Source organism: Hyperolius riggenbachi, chromosome 4 (genome assembly GCF_040937935.1).
Source record: "Hyperolius riggenbachi isolate aHypRig1 chromosome 4, aHypRig1.pri, whole genome shotgun sequence".
NCBI lineage: Eukaryota > Metazoa > Chordata > Amphibia > Anura > Hyperoliidae > Hyperolius > Hyperolius riggenbachi.
The window spans coordinates 457,800,612-457,818,784 of record NC_090649.1 but is presented as its reverse complement, the minus strand read 5'-3'; the positions used below and the strand labels follow the sequence as shown (position 1 = coordinate 457,818,784).

At 49.1% G+C, this 18,173-nt stretch overlaps 1 protein-coding gene across 1 annotated transcript in view; it reads left to right on the top strand.

Annotated features, from left to right (window-relative positions):
* Window positions 1-15,336: 15,336 nt before the first annotated feature.
* The window catches only part of LOC137504856 (calpain-13-like), a 143,547-nt gene continuing 140,710 nt past the window's right edge, over window positions 15,337-18,173 (top strand). Inside the window, exon 1 of the mRNA XM_068233448.1 lies at window positions 15,337-15,395. The gene's annotated coding sequence lies outside the window, so the exon portion shown is untranslated. The remainder of the gene's footprint in view (window positions 15,396-18,173) is intronic.

Here is an 18,173-nt window from a genome sequence, read left to right as displayed (position 1 = left end):
GCTACCAAGGGGCGCCCACTTGTAGCCGATATGAAAACTCGGGTGCCCTTTTCATCACCTTGTAGCCGATATTTGTAGAAATAACATTGATGTCTATGGAGGCGCCCTTTTCATGTAGGAAGCTCAGGTGCCCTTTTCAACTGATTCCCCAATGAAAGCCTATGAGAGCGGACACTGTGCATTCTCACTAGGCTAGTCGCTGCATCCTGAATCATTTACTACATTTTGTCTATATGTCACTACAAAGCCTCGAGACAATTTTGATAAGGATTTTTTTTTTTAAGAAAGTGGGGGATAGGCTGTTGACCTGCCGATCACTGTGCATGTAACTTCACAAATACTTTCAGAAATTGAATTGTTCAGTAGGTACAAAAATAGTCAGTCTATCCAACCAGCAGGCTGAGCGTGCTAGTTAGTTAGACCAACATGTTTTGTACCATATTTTTTTGACCCTATAATTTTTTTTATTTAATTAGCTTAAAGTGAGCCCGAGGTGAGAGTGATATGGAGGCCATATTTGTTTCCTTATGGAGACAGAAAGAAGAAAAAGCGCACATTGTGATACTAGTAGGTGAGGGCTCGAGGCCCTATAGGAAAGGTCTCCCCTGGTTGTCAAGGCTGGAGAAACCTATATTGGTTTGCCAGCTGTCACCCTTGTGTCCCTCTTGTGCCGGGACCTGGCTTGCAGGGATATACTCACAGTCTTGGATGGTGATACAATTGGGATTCCACTGTGGTTATTTGGACCACGCTGTGGTGGGCGTGCAAATGTTTATCTGCGCTGGGCCGGTACAAGCCTGATTCCCTGGCTATGAGTGTAGCAGGAGATAATAAAAACAGTTAGCAAAGCAAGGCGGTGTTAGCCTCAATAATATGCAAAGGCTGTGTTTGAAATCTTTATTGCAACACGTTTCCCAGGGGAGCACCCCTGCTTTATCAAGCATAGATCATAAAATATGATAAGAGTATACAAGTCAGGGAGGGAGGCAGACAAGGGATTTTGGCAGTTAGTTTCCTTTCTCTTTCTTGGTACAGCATGGTTAGTAGTGAGAAGAATATGGAGGCTGCCATATTTGTTTCCTTTTAAACAATACTAGTTGCCTGGCAGCCCTGCTGATCTATTTGGCTGCAGTAGTGTCTGAACCCCACCAGAAACAAGCATGCAACTAAGCTTGTCAGATCTGACAATAATGTCAGAAACACCTGATCTGCTGCATGCTCAGGGCCGGATTTTTACTCTTTACCGCCCAAGGCCACTGTCGCCAGATGCTCTCCTTCAGTATAGATAGCGAGTTGACCCCTCCCCCTTCCCTCCAGTGTAGCTAGCCAGATGAATGACCTCTCCCCCCTTACTTCTAGTATAAGTAGCCTGATGACCCCCCAGTATTGGTAGCCAGGTGACCACTCCCGCTTTCCCTCCAATATAGGGAGCCAGATGACTCCCTTAACCTCCCTGGCGGTAAGCCCGAGCTGAGCTCGGGCTATGCCGCGCATGAGGATTTCTCAGGCCCTGCTGGGCCGATTTACTTACTTTTTTTTTTTGCAACACGCAGCTAGCACTTTGCTAGCTGCGTGTGCATTCTGATCGCCGACGCTCCACGCTCGATCGCCGCTGTTCGCCTCGCCGCGCAGCCCCCCCCCCCAGACCGCGTGCGCTGCCTGGCCAATCAGTGCCAGGCAGCGCTGATAGTGGATAGTGTTGCGCTGCCCCCTGGCGGTTCCTAATAGACCGCCAGGGAGGTTAATCCCTCCCCATCAGTATAGGTAGCCATCTCATCTTCACACCGCAACATTCATCTGTGTCACTAATTTCTCCGCTCCTCTCCAGTGCAGAAGCTTCCTCTTCCTCTCTGTCTCCCAAGTAAATAGCCGCCGGCCACAATGCAAACGTGCACAGAGGGCAAGGTGGCAGCTGCGCAGGCGGCTATCTGCAGAGTACTGTGGTCAGGCGCTCGCCTGATTTCCCTGCATTGCAGTATTTGCAAGCTTGCAAATTCTGCACAAGTTTATCCAGCTGCTTTGGTGCCCTTGCTACTGTGGTGCCCTAGGCCATGGCCTAGGGGTCTTGGCCTAAATCCGGCCCTGTGCATGCTTGTTCAGGGTCTATGGATAAATGCATTAGAGGCAGAGGATCAGCAGGACTTCCAGGCAACTGGTATTGCTTAAAAGGAAGTAAATATGCCAGCCTCCATATAACTCTCACTTAGGGTTCACTTTAATAAAAATACAGCACAATGAATACAAATTACACAATCCATTTAAACTTATAACTTCTGTAAAGCATGAGAATAACATATTACGCAAAAAGCCATAACACGATGCAGAGTCAGCACAAATATTCACACAACAATGAAAGCCTGCAGGTCAGTGACACGTATAAATCGGGTCTGGCCTGTAAGACGAACTTCAGTGAAAAAAAAAATGGATTTCTCAAGGACTTGAGCTGACACCCACCACCTCCCGTGGTTCACACTACAAGCCTTCCGGGCTCAAACCGGCGCATTTCTCACCATCTCAATAATTTTGCATATCTCCACTTCCCCATACCAAAAAAAAAAAAAATTACCATTATCAAATGATCTGTGTATATTCTAGTTATGCTGACCACTGAGCATTATGCAGACATACCTGAGATTACCCCAGGGCCGGCGCTACCATAGAGGCAAAGGGGGCAATTGTCCCAGGGCCCCAGAGCTTGTAGGGGCCCCCAGTGACTACAAGAGGGGAAAAAATTTCAAATCGACCTTATAGTTTTTGAGAAAATCGATTTTAAAGTTTCACAGGAAAAAAAAATACACATTTAAAAACCTGCTGACTTTAATGGTTAATAGCAAATCCACCTTAAATGCTCGAAACCCTAAATTTGCAGGATATGTTAAGGAGATCATTGGGAATAAGAGGAAAAAACAATTTTTCAAAAATACCTTATAGTTTTTGAGAAAATCGATTTTAAAGTTTCGAAGTAAAAAGGTATACTTTTGAATGCGGTAAATGTCACTTTTAGTAGCAAACCCAACGGTAGTGTAATTTTACATGCATCAAAAGAAGGAGCAATACATTTCCTGACGTGGTTTCCTCCGGATCTATCCATAAGCAGCCGCAGCACTTTGGACAGGGATCTCTATACAGCCGCAATATTGCTGTATGAAGATCCCTGGCATTTTTTCCTATTTTCCCAATTTTTTTTTTTTTTATGTTTAGAGTGTGGGAATTTTTTTTTAAAAAAAATTATGTGGGGTCCCCCCTCCTGAAACGTTTTAACCCCTTGTCCCCCATGCAGGCTGGGGTAGCCAGAATGTGGAGATCCGACAGATTTGGGCTTCACACCCTGACTATACCAGCTGCAAAAAACCAAAGTCCTGAAAATGTACTGGATAAACTTTCAGGAGGCAAAGGAAAGGTTAAAGCATCTGTCTTTTCCTGTACAGCCAGCCCTGCCATCTCTGAGGCACTATGAGTCTTGCCTACTGATTACACACTTGTTACACTCAACTGTAGCTAAATAAAAAACACAGCTCAGTGCAGCTGATTTCTACAGCATTTCTGTGTGGAATGAACACTTTTCAGTCTGTTCTTTGCAAGAGCTTGTTTCCACTTTAAAGTAAATCTGAGATGGGGGAACAAGTTATGTTTTGCATTCCATGGGGCTTTTTCCAGCCCCTCATAACCTTAACGCTCCCTGGGTTTATTCCCAATCCACTGTGTCCCCCTGAAAGACCAGAGATTGTGTATGTGCAGCCTCGGCCATGTGCCTCCTCAATCGTGTTCATGTTGCCTCCCCCATAGCAGTATTGGGTAACCTTTGGTGCCCCCTTATAATGAGCGCGAATTTTGCATAATCGTTATTCGCAATTATAATGCAAAAGCATAATGCAACATTTCTGAAAAATCTTAATTCATTTTGCTTGTAACCATAATCAGGAAACCATGATTACGCAATCATGTGCAATTTTGTGCCAACTTAAGCTGTTAATAGCAAAAATCATCAGCAAACTTGTTATGTACGTTAAAGCGGACTCAAACCAAACATTTTTTTAATTAAAAATATTTAGTTGCACCACTCTGACACATACAAAGATAAATAAACACTCCTTCAAACCTATGAGCATTTCAGTGCATGCTTTTCACCCTTCTCTTTTCATAGCTAGGGTTATACTGGGGGCAGCCATTAGCAATTCCTCCTTTGCCAGACACCTCCTACTCCACGTCTGCCGGATTCTGTCCTGGTAATATGAAAGGAAAGGAGGGGTTCCTCCAATAAATGTAAAATATTTTATATTTGTCATCATGCAGCTGAAAAAAGGCTGCTATTTATTATTATAATTTAGGAAATAGATTTTATTTCTGAAATCTTGTATTTTTAATTTGGGTCCACTTTAAGGGGAATGGCGGACACAAGTAAAAAAAAAAAAAAATCAAAAATACCTTGAAGTTTTTGAGAAAATTTAAAGGAAAATGTTTTTTTTTTTTAAAAAAACGTTTTGCCGAGTTTAAAAGTGATTTTTCTTTTGAATTTGGTGATGATAGCATGTATGGCTTTGCTATTATCCACTAAAGCAGGGGTGTCAAACTCAAATACAAAGTGGGCCAAAATTGAACGCTGGGACCTAGTCACGGGCCAACCTCAATATCTACTGGCCACCCTCCTCCCTTTTAAAGTTCCCCTCCAACCCCTATACAGTTTCCTGGCGTCTAGTGGTCCTCCTCCCTCCCTTATACGATTCCCTGGTGTTCACTGTCCAGAGGTCCTCCTTCTCCTATACAGTTCGCTAGTGTTTAGTGCTTTCCCCCTACCTCCCCAAAATGGCTCCCATGGTGTTCTAGGGCTGCACCTCCAATATAGCTTCCTTGGTGATCTAGAGTGGGCCAAACATAATGCAAAATCAAGTGGTGCAACCCCTTGGGGGCCAAATTTAATAGCTTGGAGGGCCAAATTTGGCCACGGACCAGAGTTGACATGTATGTGCTAAAGTGAGCCCCAAATTATTACGTGACATTACAAATGGGTATGGATTGCATGAAATCAATTGAACTTCCAAATTGAAGTTTTTTTGTAGCCGTAATTGCAAAACCTGAGATGAAAACTATAATAGGATTTATGCTTACCTGGGGCTTCCTCCATCCCCCTCTAGTCGGTGGGCTCCTCCATTGTCTGGCCATCCCGTCTGTTACGGCACAGTCAGCCCTGGGAGTTGAAGACTACTGTAATTGAATCAGTGCCGGTCACAAGTAGGTATGTGATACAATTCCACCGAGCTTCACATCAGTGGACGTCTTCCATTGATGGATGACGCAAGTTTGCAAAACCGGTCTGGAAGGAGACGAGCGACCCTACCACTAGCCAGTATACACGTGCTATTTTAATTTGGGGTATCCATAACTTTGGGCCCCGTATGTGAGTACTCTTTTTATGTCTTTTATGATTTTATGGTTCATTTATCCTCAATTAGGGCTGGTTCACATTACAAAACGCGGACGGCCACGGATGCGGAACGCAACGCATGCGAACGCACGCCATCCGCGTTTGTATGCGTTGCGTGGCTGATCCCATAAGTGAATGGGACAGCCGCGGGTTTTTGCAAAATCTGCGTGCAGCATGCGTTCCCGGTCTGCACTGGTCTGGAACGCATGCAGTAGGAACATCAGACAGTGCACTCTATGCACTGTCTGATGTCGTGCGTGTCTGCCTCCTGCACGCGTTTCCAAAACACGGCTGGAAACGCGTGCAGTCTGAACGGGCCCTAAAGAGGTCTACACTTAGTACTGCTGTTTTTTTAATCATTTTATGATATATCATCGATCTTATACCAATGCGAACAGGAGGACGAATTTACACAGTTAAAGGGACGATTAGCAGTGCCCTAAATTAAAAGATTACACCTACCTGGGGCTTCCTCCAGCCCACCGTAGGCGGCGAGGTCCTCCTGGCTCCTCTCCGTGTGCCTCCTCCGGTCCCCGTTACCGGCGACACCCTGGACGAGTGTCGGGCCGGCTCTTCTTGGTTCCTGACGCATGGTGTCATTACGTCAGCCGCTTCGCGTCATCACGGCGGGCTGGCATGACAGGTCTGCGCATGCGCGGTTTTCTAATGCTAAACCGCACATGCGCAGACTTGTCACACCGGCCGCCGTGATAACGCGACGACCATGCGTCAGGAACCAGGAAGAGCCGGCCCAACACCTGGCCCAGGTGTCGCCGGTAACGGGGGCCAGCGGATGCACACAGAGAGGAGCCAGGAGGACGCCGGGGGACCTCGCCGCATACAGTGGGCTGGAGGAAGCCCCAGGTAAGTGTAATCTTTTAATTCAAAGGGACACTTAAGTCAAAAAAAAAATGAGTTTTACTCACCTGGGGCTTCCAATAGCCCCCTGCAGCTGCCCGGTGGCCTCGCCGTCTCCCTCCGATCCTCCTGGCCTCGCCGGCAGCCACTTCCTGTTTCGGTGACAGGAGCTGACAGGCTGGGGACGCGAGTGATTCTTCGCGATCCTGGCCACAATAGCGCCATCTATGCTGCTATAGCATATATCATATACCATATAGCAGCATAGAGGGTGCTAATGTGTCTGGGAACGCGAAGAATCACTCGCGTCCCCAGCCTGTCAGCTCCTGTCACCGAAACAGGAAGTGGCTGCCGGCGGGGCCAGGAGGATCGGAGGGAGACGGCGAGGGCACCGGACAGCTGCAGGGGGCTATTGGAAGCCCTAGGTGAGTAGAACTCATTTTTTTTGTTTGACTTAAGTGTCCCTTTAAGGCACTGCTCAGGGTCCCTTTAAATAGAGTGACCAGATTTTTGTGGGTCCAACCTGGGACGGGGAGGGGGGCGCGGGGGGCGCAGCGGCGAAAAGTGGGGAGGACTGAGGAGCGTGCAGCGACGTAGACTGGGGGGGGGGGGGGGAGGCAATGGGCGTGGTCATGACATTGTATGGGCGGAGCTAACATAATGATGTAACAGCGAGGCATAAGAAAGCAGTGTTTACGCCATGATGTGGACAAACGAGACTTCGGGTGTGCAGAAACTGTGTGATGCTAATAGTATACCGTAACCACAAAGCAGCAAACATAGCCATCTATTACCTTTAAATAATAAATGCAGTAACAGTTACCCCGGACACCAGAAAATAAACGCAATGCGGGCAACATGTCAGTATAAAATAAATGCAATGCGGGCAACATGTCAGTACAAAATAAACGCAAACATTTCACCAGAAAAGAAACGCAATGCGGGCAAACATTTCACCAGAAAAGAAACGCAATGCGGCCAAACATTTCACCAGAAAAGAAACGCAATGCGGCCAAACATTTCACCAAAAAAGAAACGCAATGCGGCCAAACATTTTACCAGAAAAGAAAAAGAATGCGGGCAAACATTTCACCAGAAAAGAAACGCCATGCGGGCAAACATTTCAGCAGAAAAGAAACGCAATGCGGGCAAACATTTCACCAGAAAAGAAACGCAATGCGGGCAAACATTTCACCGGAAAAGAAACGCAATGCGGGCAAACATTTCACTGGAAAAGAAACGCAATGCGGGCAAACATTTCACTAGAAAATTAACTCAATGCAGGCAAACATTTCACCTGGAAAAGAAACGCAATGCGGGCGAACATTTCACCAGAAAAGAAACGCAATGCGGGCAAACATTTCACCCGAAAATTAACGCAATGCGGGCAAACATTTCACCAGAACATAAATGCAATGCAGTCAAACATTTCACCTGGAAAAGAAAGCATTTACTCACCTGGCAGAAGTCTCCGGCCTCTGGCGCGCTGCTCCCGGGACCATCTTGCTCCTGATCTTCTCTCCCGCGCTGACAGGGCTACGGCAAGATGGCGCCCGAAGCCCTGTACTGGAGACACAAATAGTCTCCAGTACAGGGCTCCGGCAGCCATCTTGCCGTAGCCCTGCTCTCCTGCCGGTGTCGGAACACCGGAAAACAGTTAGGCTGGAGCGGGGCTGCGGGCAATGAACTGGCACAGCGTCTATAGACGCCGCTGCCAGTTCATGAGGATAGAGTGGCCAGAGTCCCGAGGCCGGGACGTCCCGCTGCTGAAAGTGGGACGTTTCCCGGGACCTCATGCTGCCTGGGACAGCGGACCCCGAATCCGGGATGCGTCCCGGGCAATCCGGGACATCTGGTCACTCTACTTTAAAGATTGGAACAGTTCTGTGACCACTGGGAGCCTCGTGCTATGTATACAACCTTATGACGTGAATTGTTATTGGCTGGTAAGCCTTTTTTCATTTGGGTGCTTGGACTCACTTTTGTTGGCCTGATACCTCAGATAAGAAGTACAGTGAAACTGTATCACATACCTACTTGTGACCTGCGCTGATTCAATTACATTATTGCTGTTCCTCTTTCTTTTTTTAGTCAAAGACTACTGCCCAAGTGTGGCCATGGCTCCCGTGGCCAGGAGCAAACTGTGTCTTCTCAGTTATTTAGGCTTCTGGCTACGGGAACGTGGCAAGCGGACAGAGCTGCACATGCGCAGTAGTCCCCAAATGGCTCAGTCAGGAACTTTACCAGGGCTGCCAGAGTCGGAACCAATGGGACGGACACCGAAGGAGCCCATGCACTTCAGAAGGCTGGAGGAAGCCCAGGTAAGTATACAACCTTGTGTAGTTTTCATCTCCTAGGTATTCCTTAACTCGGATCAGTGAATAATGGCGCACAGCGCCTATGCATAAAAATGGTGCCGCATTAAAAAGATACGCTTATCGCTATTTATCGTTAGTACTGCATAATAATGGCGCACAGGAAAAAAAAAAGAAAAACGCCACACACTAACATTATTTATCAATAGTGGCACACACTAACATTATTTATCAATAGTGCCGTTCATTTGCCAAACAGCAGACGTTATTTAACTGCAAAACGGTGAATGGATTTAATGTAACACTGTCAAGGTTAGGGTTAGGCACCACTGGGGGGGTCTTAGGGTTAGGCACCATCAGGGGGGTCTTAGGGTTAGGCACCACCAGGGGGGGTGGTTAGGGTTAGGCACCACCAGGGGGGTGGTGAGGATTAGGCACCACCAGGGGGGTCTTAGGGTTAGGCACCACCAGGGGGGTGGTTAGGGTTAGGCACCACCAGGGGGGTCTTAGGGTTAGGCACCACCTGGTGGGTGGCTAGGGTTAGGCACCACCAGGGGGGTGGTTAGGGTTAGGCACCAGCGGGGGGGGTTTAGGGGTTAGGGATAGGTACAGAGAGGGTTCTGTGTGTTAACGGTAAATAACAATAAGGCTTTAACGTTAAATAACAATAAGGCTTTAACGTTAAATAGCTATAAGCGGCAAATGGATTAGCGGCAACACCGTGCGCCATTATTCGCAGGCGCCATTTTCAGATGGATCCCCTTAACTGGCCTGGTGCACCATAAAATAATTAGGTGTCCTGGTGCCTCCATAACGGAACTAGGTAGCCTAGTGCTTTAATGAAAGATTAATGTGGCCTGGTGCCCCCCTATTGGAAAAATAAGTGTGGTGTCCCTATAGACCTATTAAAGAGACTCTGTAACAAAAAAAGTCCCCTGGGGCTACTCACTAGTGTTGGGCGAACAGTGTTCGCCACTGTTCGGGTTCTGCAGAACATCACCCTGTTCGGGTGATGTTCGAGTTCGGCCGAACACCTGACGGTGCTCGGCCAAACCGTTCGGCCATATGGCCGAACTAAGAGCGCATGGCCGAACGTTCCCCGAACGTTCGGCTAGCGCTGTGATTGGCCGAACGGGTCACGTGGTTCGGACCCGAACGCGCTCTGATTGGCCGAACTGTCACGTGGTTCGGGTAAATAAATACCCGAACCACGTCATATCTCCGCCATTTGTCTGTGGGTTTAGCTTTGGGTAGGCAGGCAGGGTAGTTCGCGCTCCAGCCACGCTAGCCAGGGTCCCCCCTGTCATTGTGTCACTGCTGGGAACAGTAGTACACCGCTTGCTCAGCCACACTATATAGCATTCTGTTTACTGCCACTCTGTGTACCTCGCTCAGCCACACTATATAGCATTCTGTTTACTGCCACTCTGTGTCTGCTGGGAATAGTAGTACACCGCTTGCTCAGCCACACTATATAGCATTCTGTTTACTGCCACTCTGTGTACCTCGCTCAGCCACACTATATAGCATTCTGTTTACTGCCACTCTGTGTCTGCTGGGAATAGTGGTACACCGCTCGCTCAGCCACACTATATAGCATTCTGTTCACTGTTCTGTGTCTGCTGGGAATAGTGGTACACCGCTCGCTCAGCCACACTATATAGCATTCTGTTTACTGTTCTGTGTCTGCTGGGAATAGTGGTACACCGCTCGCTCATCCACACTATATAGCATTCTGTTCACTGTTCTGTGTCTGCTGGGAATAGTGGTACACCGCTCGCTCAGCCACACTATATAGCATTCTGTTCACTGTTCTGTGTCTGCTGGGAATAGTGGTACACCGCTCGCTCAGCCACACTATATAGCATTCTGTTCACTGTTCTGTGTCTGCTGGGAATAGTGGTACACCGCTCGCTCAGCCACACTATATAGCATTCTGTTTACTGTTCTGTGTCTGCTGGGAATAGTGGTACACCGCTCGCTCAGCCACACTATATAGCATTCTGTTTACTGTTCTGTGTCTGCTGGGAATAGTGGTACACCGCTCGCTCAGCCACACTATATAGCATTCTGTTTACTGTTCTGTGTCTGCTGGGAACAGTAGTACACCGCTCGCTCAGCCAGAGTATATAGCATTGTGTTTACTGCCACTCTGTGTACACCGCTCAGCCAGACTATATACCATTGTTTACTGACACTCTGTGTACACCGCTCAGCCAGACTATATACCATTGTTTACTGACACTCTGTGTACACCGCTCAGCCAGACTATATACCATTGTTTACTGCCACTCTGATTCTGCTGGGAACAGTAGTACACCGCTCGCTCAGCCAGACTATATACCATTGTTTACTGACACTCTGTGTACACCGCTCAGCCAGACTATATACCATTGTTTACTGCCACTCTGATTCTGCTGGGAACAGTAGTACACCGCTCGCTCAGCCAGACTATATAGCATTGTGTTTACTGCCACTCTGTGTACACCGCTCAGCCACACTATATAGCATTGCGTACTCTGCCAGTCAGTGTGTATATTGCTGGGATCAGTAATACTCCACTCACCGTCAACCACTATATGAGCTCAACATGAGTTCCCCAGAGACCTCCGCTGTGAGCAGCACTCCCAACAACAGCAACAGCCAACGCCCCACGCAAGCTATAACATCCACCCCAGCAGCCAGTGGTCAGCAGCAGCCCTCCCCGGAGGAGAACGTTGTGTCCATCAGTCCGTCGCCAGAGCGATTAATGAGGGCTGCCATTGAGGAGATGATGGGGCCTGATGTGGAGGAGGAGGTCTGGCTCAGGCCAGCATCCCAAGTTAATGTTGAGGACGATGAGGGGTCTGTGTCTGGGGATGTTGGGGTGGCAGAGGTGGTGGGTGGGTCAGACTCAGGAGAAGAGTTGTATGATGAGGATGATGATCGGGACCATCTGTATGTGCCTCAGAGTCCGACCCCGGAAAACATGTTGTATCGTGTGTTTAGGTACTAAAATCTGCGTTCCCTCCCAGTAGTGTTGGGCGAACAGTGTTTGCCACTGTTCGGGTTCTGCAGAACATCACCCTGTTCGGGGTGACTATATAGCAGACTATATAGCATTGTGTTTAATGCCACTCTGTGTACACGGCTCAGCCACACTATATAGCATTGTGTTTACTTCCACTCTGTGTCTGCTGGGAACAGTAGTACACCGCTCACCCGCCACTGTATAGCATTGTGCTCTGTGTCACTGCTGACAATAGTGGTACACCGCTCACCCACCACTGTATAGCATTTCTGTACTGCCACTGTACTGCTGTCAGTCAGCGTGTACTTTAAGGATAAGTGAAATGAGGAAGAAATCCGGTGAAAGAGGGAGGGGCAAGGGAAGAGGTGTTTCCCCTGACGGTTCACGTACAGGCCACAGGGGAGCACCCAAGAAAACCCACTCAATACTGCCCATGTTGTCCAGGACAACAACCCTCACAGATCCAAAAGAACAGGACCAGATAATTACTTGGATGACCTCTCAAGCGTCCAGCAGTGGGTTAAGCAGCACCAGCACATCACGCACGAGGTCCGAGTCCTCAGCCAGTTAAAGTCTGGGCTTTCTTTGAAGACTGCACTGAGGATGTTACCATGGCGATTTGCAAGGTGTGCAAGACCCGCCTGAGCAGGGGGAAAAGTATTAACAACCTCTCCACCACCAGCATGAGCCGCCACATTCTATCCAAACATCCCACTCTGTGGGCAAACGCGGCAGGACAGGGTACCACCAGCAACACTGCCTCCCTTGGGTTCACCAGACTCACCACCAGACCCGCCTCAGCAGCAGCAGTAGCCCAGCCATTGCGTGGTTCACAACATTCACAAACATCAGACGATGCTGACACTGTCACTTTCCGGACTAGTGCTCTTGAGGTCTCCCAGTGTTCATCAAACACAACAACCAACAGCCCTTCGGTGTGCAGCGCTACGGTTGAGTTGTCTGTCTCTGAGATGTTTGAGCACAAGAGGAAATTGCCAGCAAATGACCCCCGGGCCGTGGCAGTAACAGCCAGCCAGCATAGCCAAGCTTCTGGCCTGCGAAATGCTGCCATATCGAGTGGTGGAGACAAACAGCTTCAAGGGCATGATGTCAGTGGCCATCCCACGTTACGTGGTTCCCAGCCGCTACCACTTTGCGCGCTCTGCAGTGCCTGAGTTGCATGAGCACGTGGTCAGCTAAATAACCCGAAGCTTGAAGAATGCCGTTGCCTGCAAGGTTCACCTCACCACTGACACCTGGACGAGTGCGTTCGGCCAGGGTCGATACATCTCCCTTACCGCGCACTGGGTGAACCTTGTGGAGCCTGGCAGCGATTCCTCACCTGCTACGGCGCGGGTGTTGCCCACGCCGCAAACAGCTGGATAACAACAGCAGCACCTACCTCTCTGACTCCTTCTCCTCCAACGCATCTCAAAGCTGTACCTCATCCGGAAATGCTAACCCAGCACCAGCAGCAGTAGGATCGTGGAAGCAGTGCAGCACAGCTGTTGGCATGCGTCAGCAAGCGTTGCTGAAGCTGATCTGCCTTGGGGATAAGCAGCACACAGGGGAGGAAATTTGGAGGGGAATAAAGGAACAGACGGATTTGTGGCTGGCACCGCTGGACCTGAAACCGGGCATGAAGCTAGACACCTGGCACGAACTGGCAATGTACGCAATAGAGGTGCTGGCTTGCCCGGCAGCCAGCGTTATGTCGGAACGCTGTTTCAGTGCTGCCGGAGGCATCATCACAGATCGGCGTATCCGCCTCTCCACAGAAAATGCAGACCGTCTGACTCAAATTAAAATGAATCAATCCTGGATTGGAAACGACTACGCAACACTCCTGGACCCCAACCAAGTAACATGACCGATGAACATCTGGGATGGTTTAGCGTTTCCGGTCCCTGTTTATTGAACCTCTCATCTGTATTACATTTATGACTGCATGGCGGCAAAAAGCATTGCTGCTATATCCGCACGCTTTTTGTCCTCATGCAAGGCCTGGGTTGTTGTGTCTCACAAAGCGTGGCCTTCTCCTCCTGCGCCTCCTCCTGTTCCATCACGTGTGCTGCTGCTGCTGCTGGGTTAGCGTTGCCGCGTGGTCCCTGTTTATTGAACCTCTTATCTTTATTACATTTATGACTACATGGCGGTACAAAGCATGCTATCCGCACGCTTTTTGTCCTCATGCAAGGCCTGGGTTGTTGTGTCTCACAAAGCGTGGCCTTCTCCTCCTGCGCCTCCTCCTGTTCCATCACGTGTGCTGCTGCTGCTGCTGCTGCTGGGTTAGCGTTGCCGCGTGGTCCCTGTTTATTGAACCTCTTATCTTTATTACATTTATGACTACATGGCGGTACAAAGCATGCTATCCGCACGCTTTTTGTCCTCATGCAAGGCCTGGGTTGTTGTGTCTCACAAAGCGTGGCCTTCTCCTCCTGCGCCTCCTCCTGTTCCATCACGTGTGCTGCTGCTGGGTTAGCGTTGCCGCGTGGTCCCTGTTTATTGAACCACTTATCTTTATTACATTTATGACTGCATGGTGGTACAAAGCATGCTATCCGCACGCTTCTTGTCCTCATGCAAGGCCTGGGTTGTTGTGTCTCAAAGCGTGGCCTTCTCCTCCTGCGCCACCCTCCTCCTGTTCCATCACGTGTGCTGCTGCTGGATTAGCATTACCGGTCCCTTTTCCTGGAACCTCTTATATGTATTACATTTATGACTGCATGCCGACAAAAAGCATGTTACCTGTGCAAAGAAAACAGACATTTCCCGCATTTAAAAGACAGTTTTCCCTTTGAAACTTTAAAATCGATTTTCTCAAAAACTATAAGCTCTTTTTGCTAAATTTTTTTTTCCTCTTGTACCCACTCCCAAGGTGCACATACCCTGTAAATTTGGGGTATGTAGCATGTAAGGAGGCTTTACAAACCACAAAAGTTCGGGTCCCCATTGACTTCCATTATGTTCGGAGTTCGGGTCGAACACCCGAACATCGCGGCCATGTTCGGCCTGTTCGGCCCGAACCCGAACATCTAGATGTTCGCCCAACACTACTACTCACCTCGCGAGGGGGAAGCCTCAGGGTCCCAATGAGGCTTCCCCCATCCCTGTAGCTGCAGGCAATCCAGCTCTGGCTCCCCCGAAGACTTGCGCCTGTGCAGTAGAGCGGCCCAACAGCGATCTGCTATTTCTGCCTATCTCTGAGCGGAGAGCCGATACTGCGCTTGAGCTGGAGCCGGGAATGTAAATATTTACACCCCCACTGTTCGTAGGGGCACAGCGAGACCTCCGTGGGACACAGGAGGATGGGGGAAGCCTTGACAGGATCCTGAGACTTCCCCCTACCGAGGTGAGTACCCCCAGGGGAACTTTTTTTTAGTTACAGGTTTTCTTTAAGTCGTTGCGTTTCCCGACATCGAACCCCTCCCCGTCCCCTCTACTCCAATCATGTACGCTCACACATCTTTTGATTGTCAGTGGTTTTTTAAATAAGTAGATGTGTTAGATGTGGTTTTTTTTTCTCTGCTAAGAGTTACACACTGAGAGCTCTGTGTGGCTGGAGGGGGGAACAGAACTCGTTTTGACTTGTCAGGATTGTCAATTTCTTTGAGATGAAAACAAAAAAACTCAGATCATTTGTAGGCTGAGTTGGCTTTTTCCCAGGTGCTGAACTGTACGCTAGACTGTAGGTGCCTCAGGGGTTCTAGCGGGGAGAGGCGCAGACAGCAGAGCTGCACAGAGAGGAGAGCATCATTCTGTTCCATTTCTCCAGAGCTGAGCAGGAGAGGTGAGTGTGCGACCTAAACATCTGACTTATAGTAGTTACTGCACTGGCATGATGTGTGTGTATGATGTGTATAGACAGCACAGGAACCTTCTTGTTACTAATAGGTGGCAGGCTGGCAGCGTATTGTTGATGCATCATTACTACTTCCTCTCCTTCCCAAAAAGAGGAACTGTAGTGAAAATATCGTAATGAATAAAATTGCTTTTTTTTTTTTTTTTTTTTTTTTTACAAAAGTATTTAGTCAGTGTTTGCCCATTGTAAAATGTTTCCTTTCTCTGATTTACATTCTGAAATTGATCACAGGTGGTGATGTCTTTACTGCTGTCAGGGGCATCTCTGCGGAATGTTTGTTTACTCTGTGTTCCGAAGCTAGTAGAAATGTTGCCTGGTCTCCCGGGATGATCTGAGAGGAGAATTTTGTGTAGCTAAACAGCCTAGGCTGTGACATCACTGGGAGGGAGGGGCTACATATATAAAAATAGAAATTTAATTTCTGGTGCTGAAACCAGGATAATAAATGCAATAAATACAGCGCTGCGTAATATGTTGGCGCTTTATAAATACAATAAATAAATAAATAAATATTTTGCTACACTGTACTATATATTGTTACAGCATCTCTTTAAAGCCAATGGTTACCAATTTAAAAATAAAAAAGTCAGATACTCACCTAAGGAGAGGGAAGGCTCGGTCCTAATGAGCCTTCCCTCTCCTCATCCGGTGCCCTCGGTGCTGCGCTGGCTCCCCCGTTCGCGTCCGCCGCAGCAGGGACTTCGGAGGTCTTCGGGAGCACTCGGGCTTCCAAAGACGGGCCACTCCATACTACGCATGCGCGAGTGCGTCATAGAGGGTGCTTGCGCATGTGTAGTATGGAGCGGCCCGTCTTCGGGAGCCCGAGTGCTCCCGAAGCCTTCCGAAAGCTCCCTTCGGCATGCGGAAGTGGCAGTATTTGACCGAACTGGTCGAATACTGCTACGGGGGATCCTGCGCGGGACCGGGCACCGGGAGAGGAGAGGGAAGGCTCATTAGGACCGAGCCTTCCCTCTCCTTAGGTGGGTATCTGACTTTTTTATTTTTAAATTGGTAAACATTCACTTTAAGGGATTCCTGTTCTCCCCCTCCTCCTCCTCCTCTTCTATCTTTTTATTTTCCTCTTCTCTCTCTCTCCCTCCTTTTCTCTCTTTCTTTCTCCCCTTCTTTCCCATCCTCTCTTCCTCTTTCTTTCTGTCTCTCCTTCTCTCTCTCACCACAACCTTCTCTCCCTTTTCTCTTTCTCTCTCTCCCGCCTCTTCCTCTGTCTCACCTTCTCTTTACTCCCTCTCCTCCTAATCTATCTCCGTTTCCCTACTCTTCTCACCCTGGCCCAGGCACGTGCATAGGGTGGGGGCCCTGGGTGCCCAAGCAAACCCTCCTTTTTAAAATACCTATAAAATGGCCCCTTTGGCTGCAAAAATAAGCCCTACCCCTGGCGGCGATAAGCTCTGTTCACAGCTTGCGGTCCGGGAAGCTCCTCCACATCTGGGACACTTTGGAGTAAAGAGGTCCCATACAGGATTCCTAGTGTAACTATCCCTGCAGCTGTGTTGGAGCAGGTAAGATGGTGTCTTCCTAATAGCAGTGATCTCTCCCCTCCCCCAGCATTCACAGTGACCTCTCCCTTCACCCTGCACCCACAGTGACCTCTCCTTTCACCTAGGACCCATACTGACCTCTCCCTCCCCAGCATCAGCACTGCAGTGATCCTGCCTCCCCCAATACCCACACTGACCTCTCCCTGCCCCAATGGCACCCTTCTTGTCTCCAGCAGCACCCATAGTGACCTCCCTCAGCACCTAAACTGATCTCTCCCTCCACCAGCACCCCCTATTACTTCCCCTTCCTGCAGCACCCACACTGACCTCTTCTTCTCCCAACATCCACCTACACCCCTTTCCCCCATAGTTGGCACCCAGTACTCACATGACACCAAGTACCTGCAGCCAGGCCTAACATTGTACCCGGTACTCACACCTGCATACAGCCTCCACATGACACCCACTATCTGCACCAAGCACCCAATTAACCAGTACCCGCACCCAAAGTACCTGCATTTAAAACCCACGTGACGTGACACCCAATGCCGACACACAGCCAGCACCTAGAACAGGCATGCCACCAAGTATTCGCACCCATGTCACACCCAGTACCCAGGACATCCAGTATATGCACCCAGATCTCACATGGCACTAAGTACCTGCAATCAACACCTGCATGACACTTGATACCCACCCATAGCCAGAACCCACATGACACTCTGTACCTGCACTCAGAACCCACATGGCACTCAGCATCTGCATTCAGCACCCACATGACAACCAATACCCCCCTAGCCAGAAATGAGGTGGGGGGAAAGTGCAGCCACCGGTGACAGGTCCAATGGACTCCACACCAGTAAAGGCAGACAGCGCTTCTGTCACTGAATGTATGTGTCAAGCGGAGGGGTTCAGACGTATGGTTTGGGACAGTTGGAAGCTGGGGGTGAAGGTCACATGACACTGCAGGTACTGCTGTGCATGAGCGAGTGACGCGGGGGGGGCGAGGCCCCTTTTTTAAATTTGAGCACCCCCCACTTAAGCACCCTCTCAAACTCGCGGCCCGCGGGCCATTTGCGGCCCTCGATACAATATTTTGTGGCCCTCGCCGGCAAAAGCTTCCTTATAGTTTGCTTCAGTGCTCCCAAGTAATCCGCCGCATCCCCGCCACTAAACGAGGGCTGCAGAGCCCCCAAATCGCCCAGGG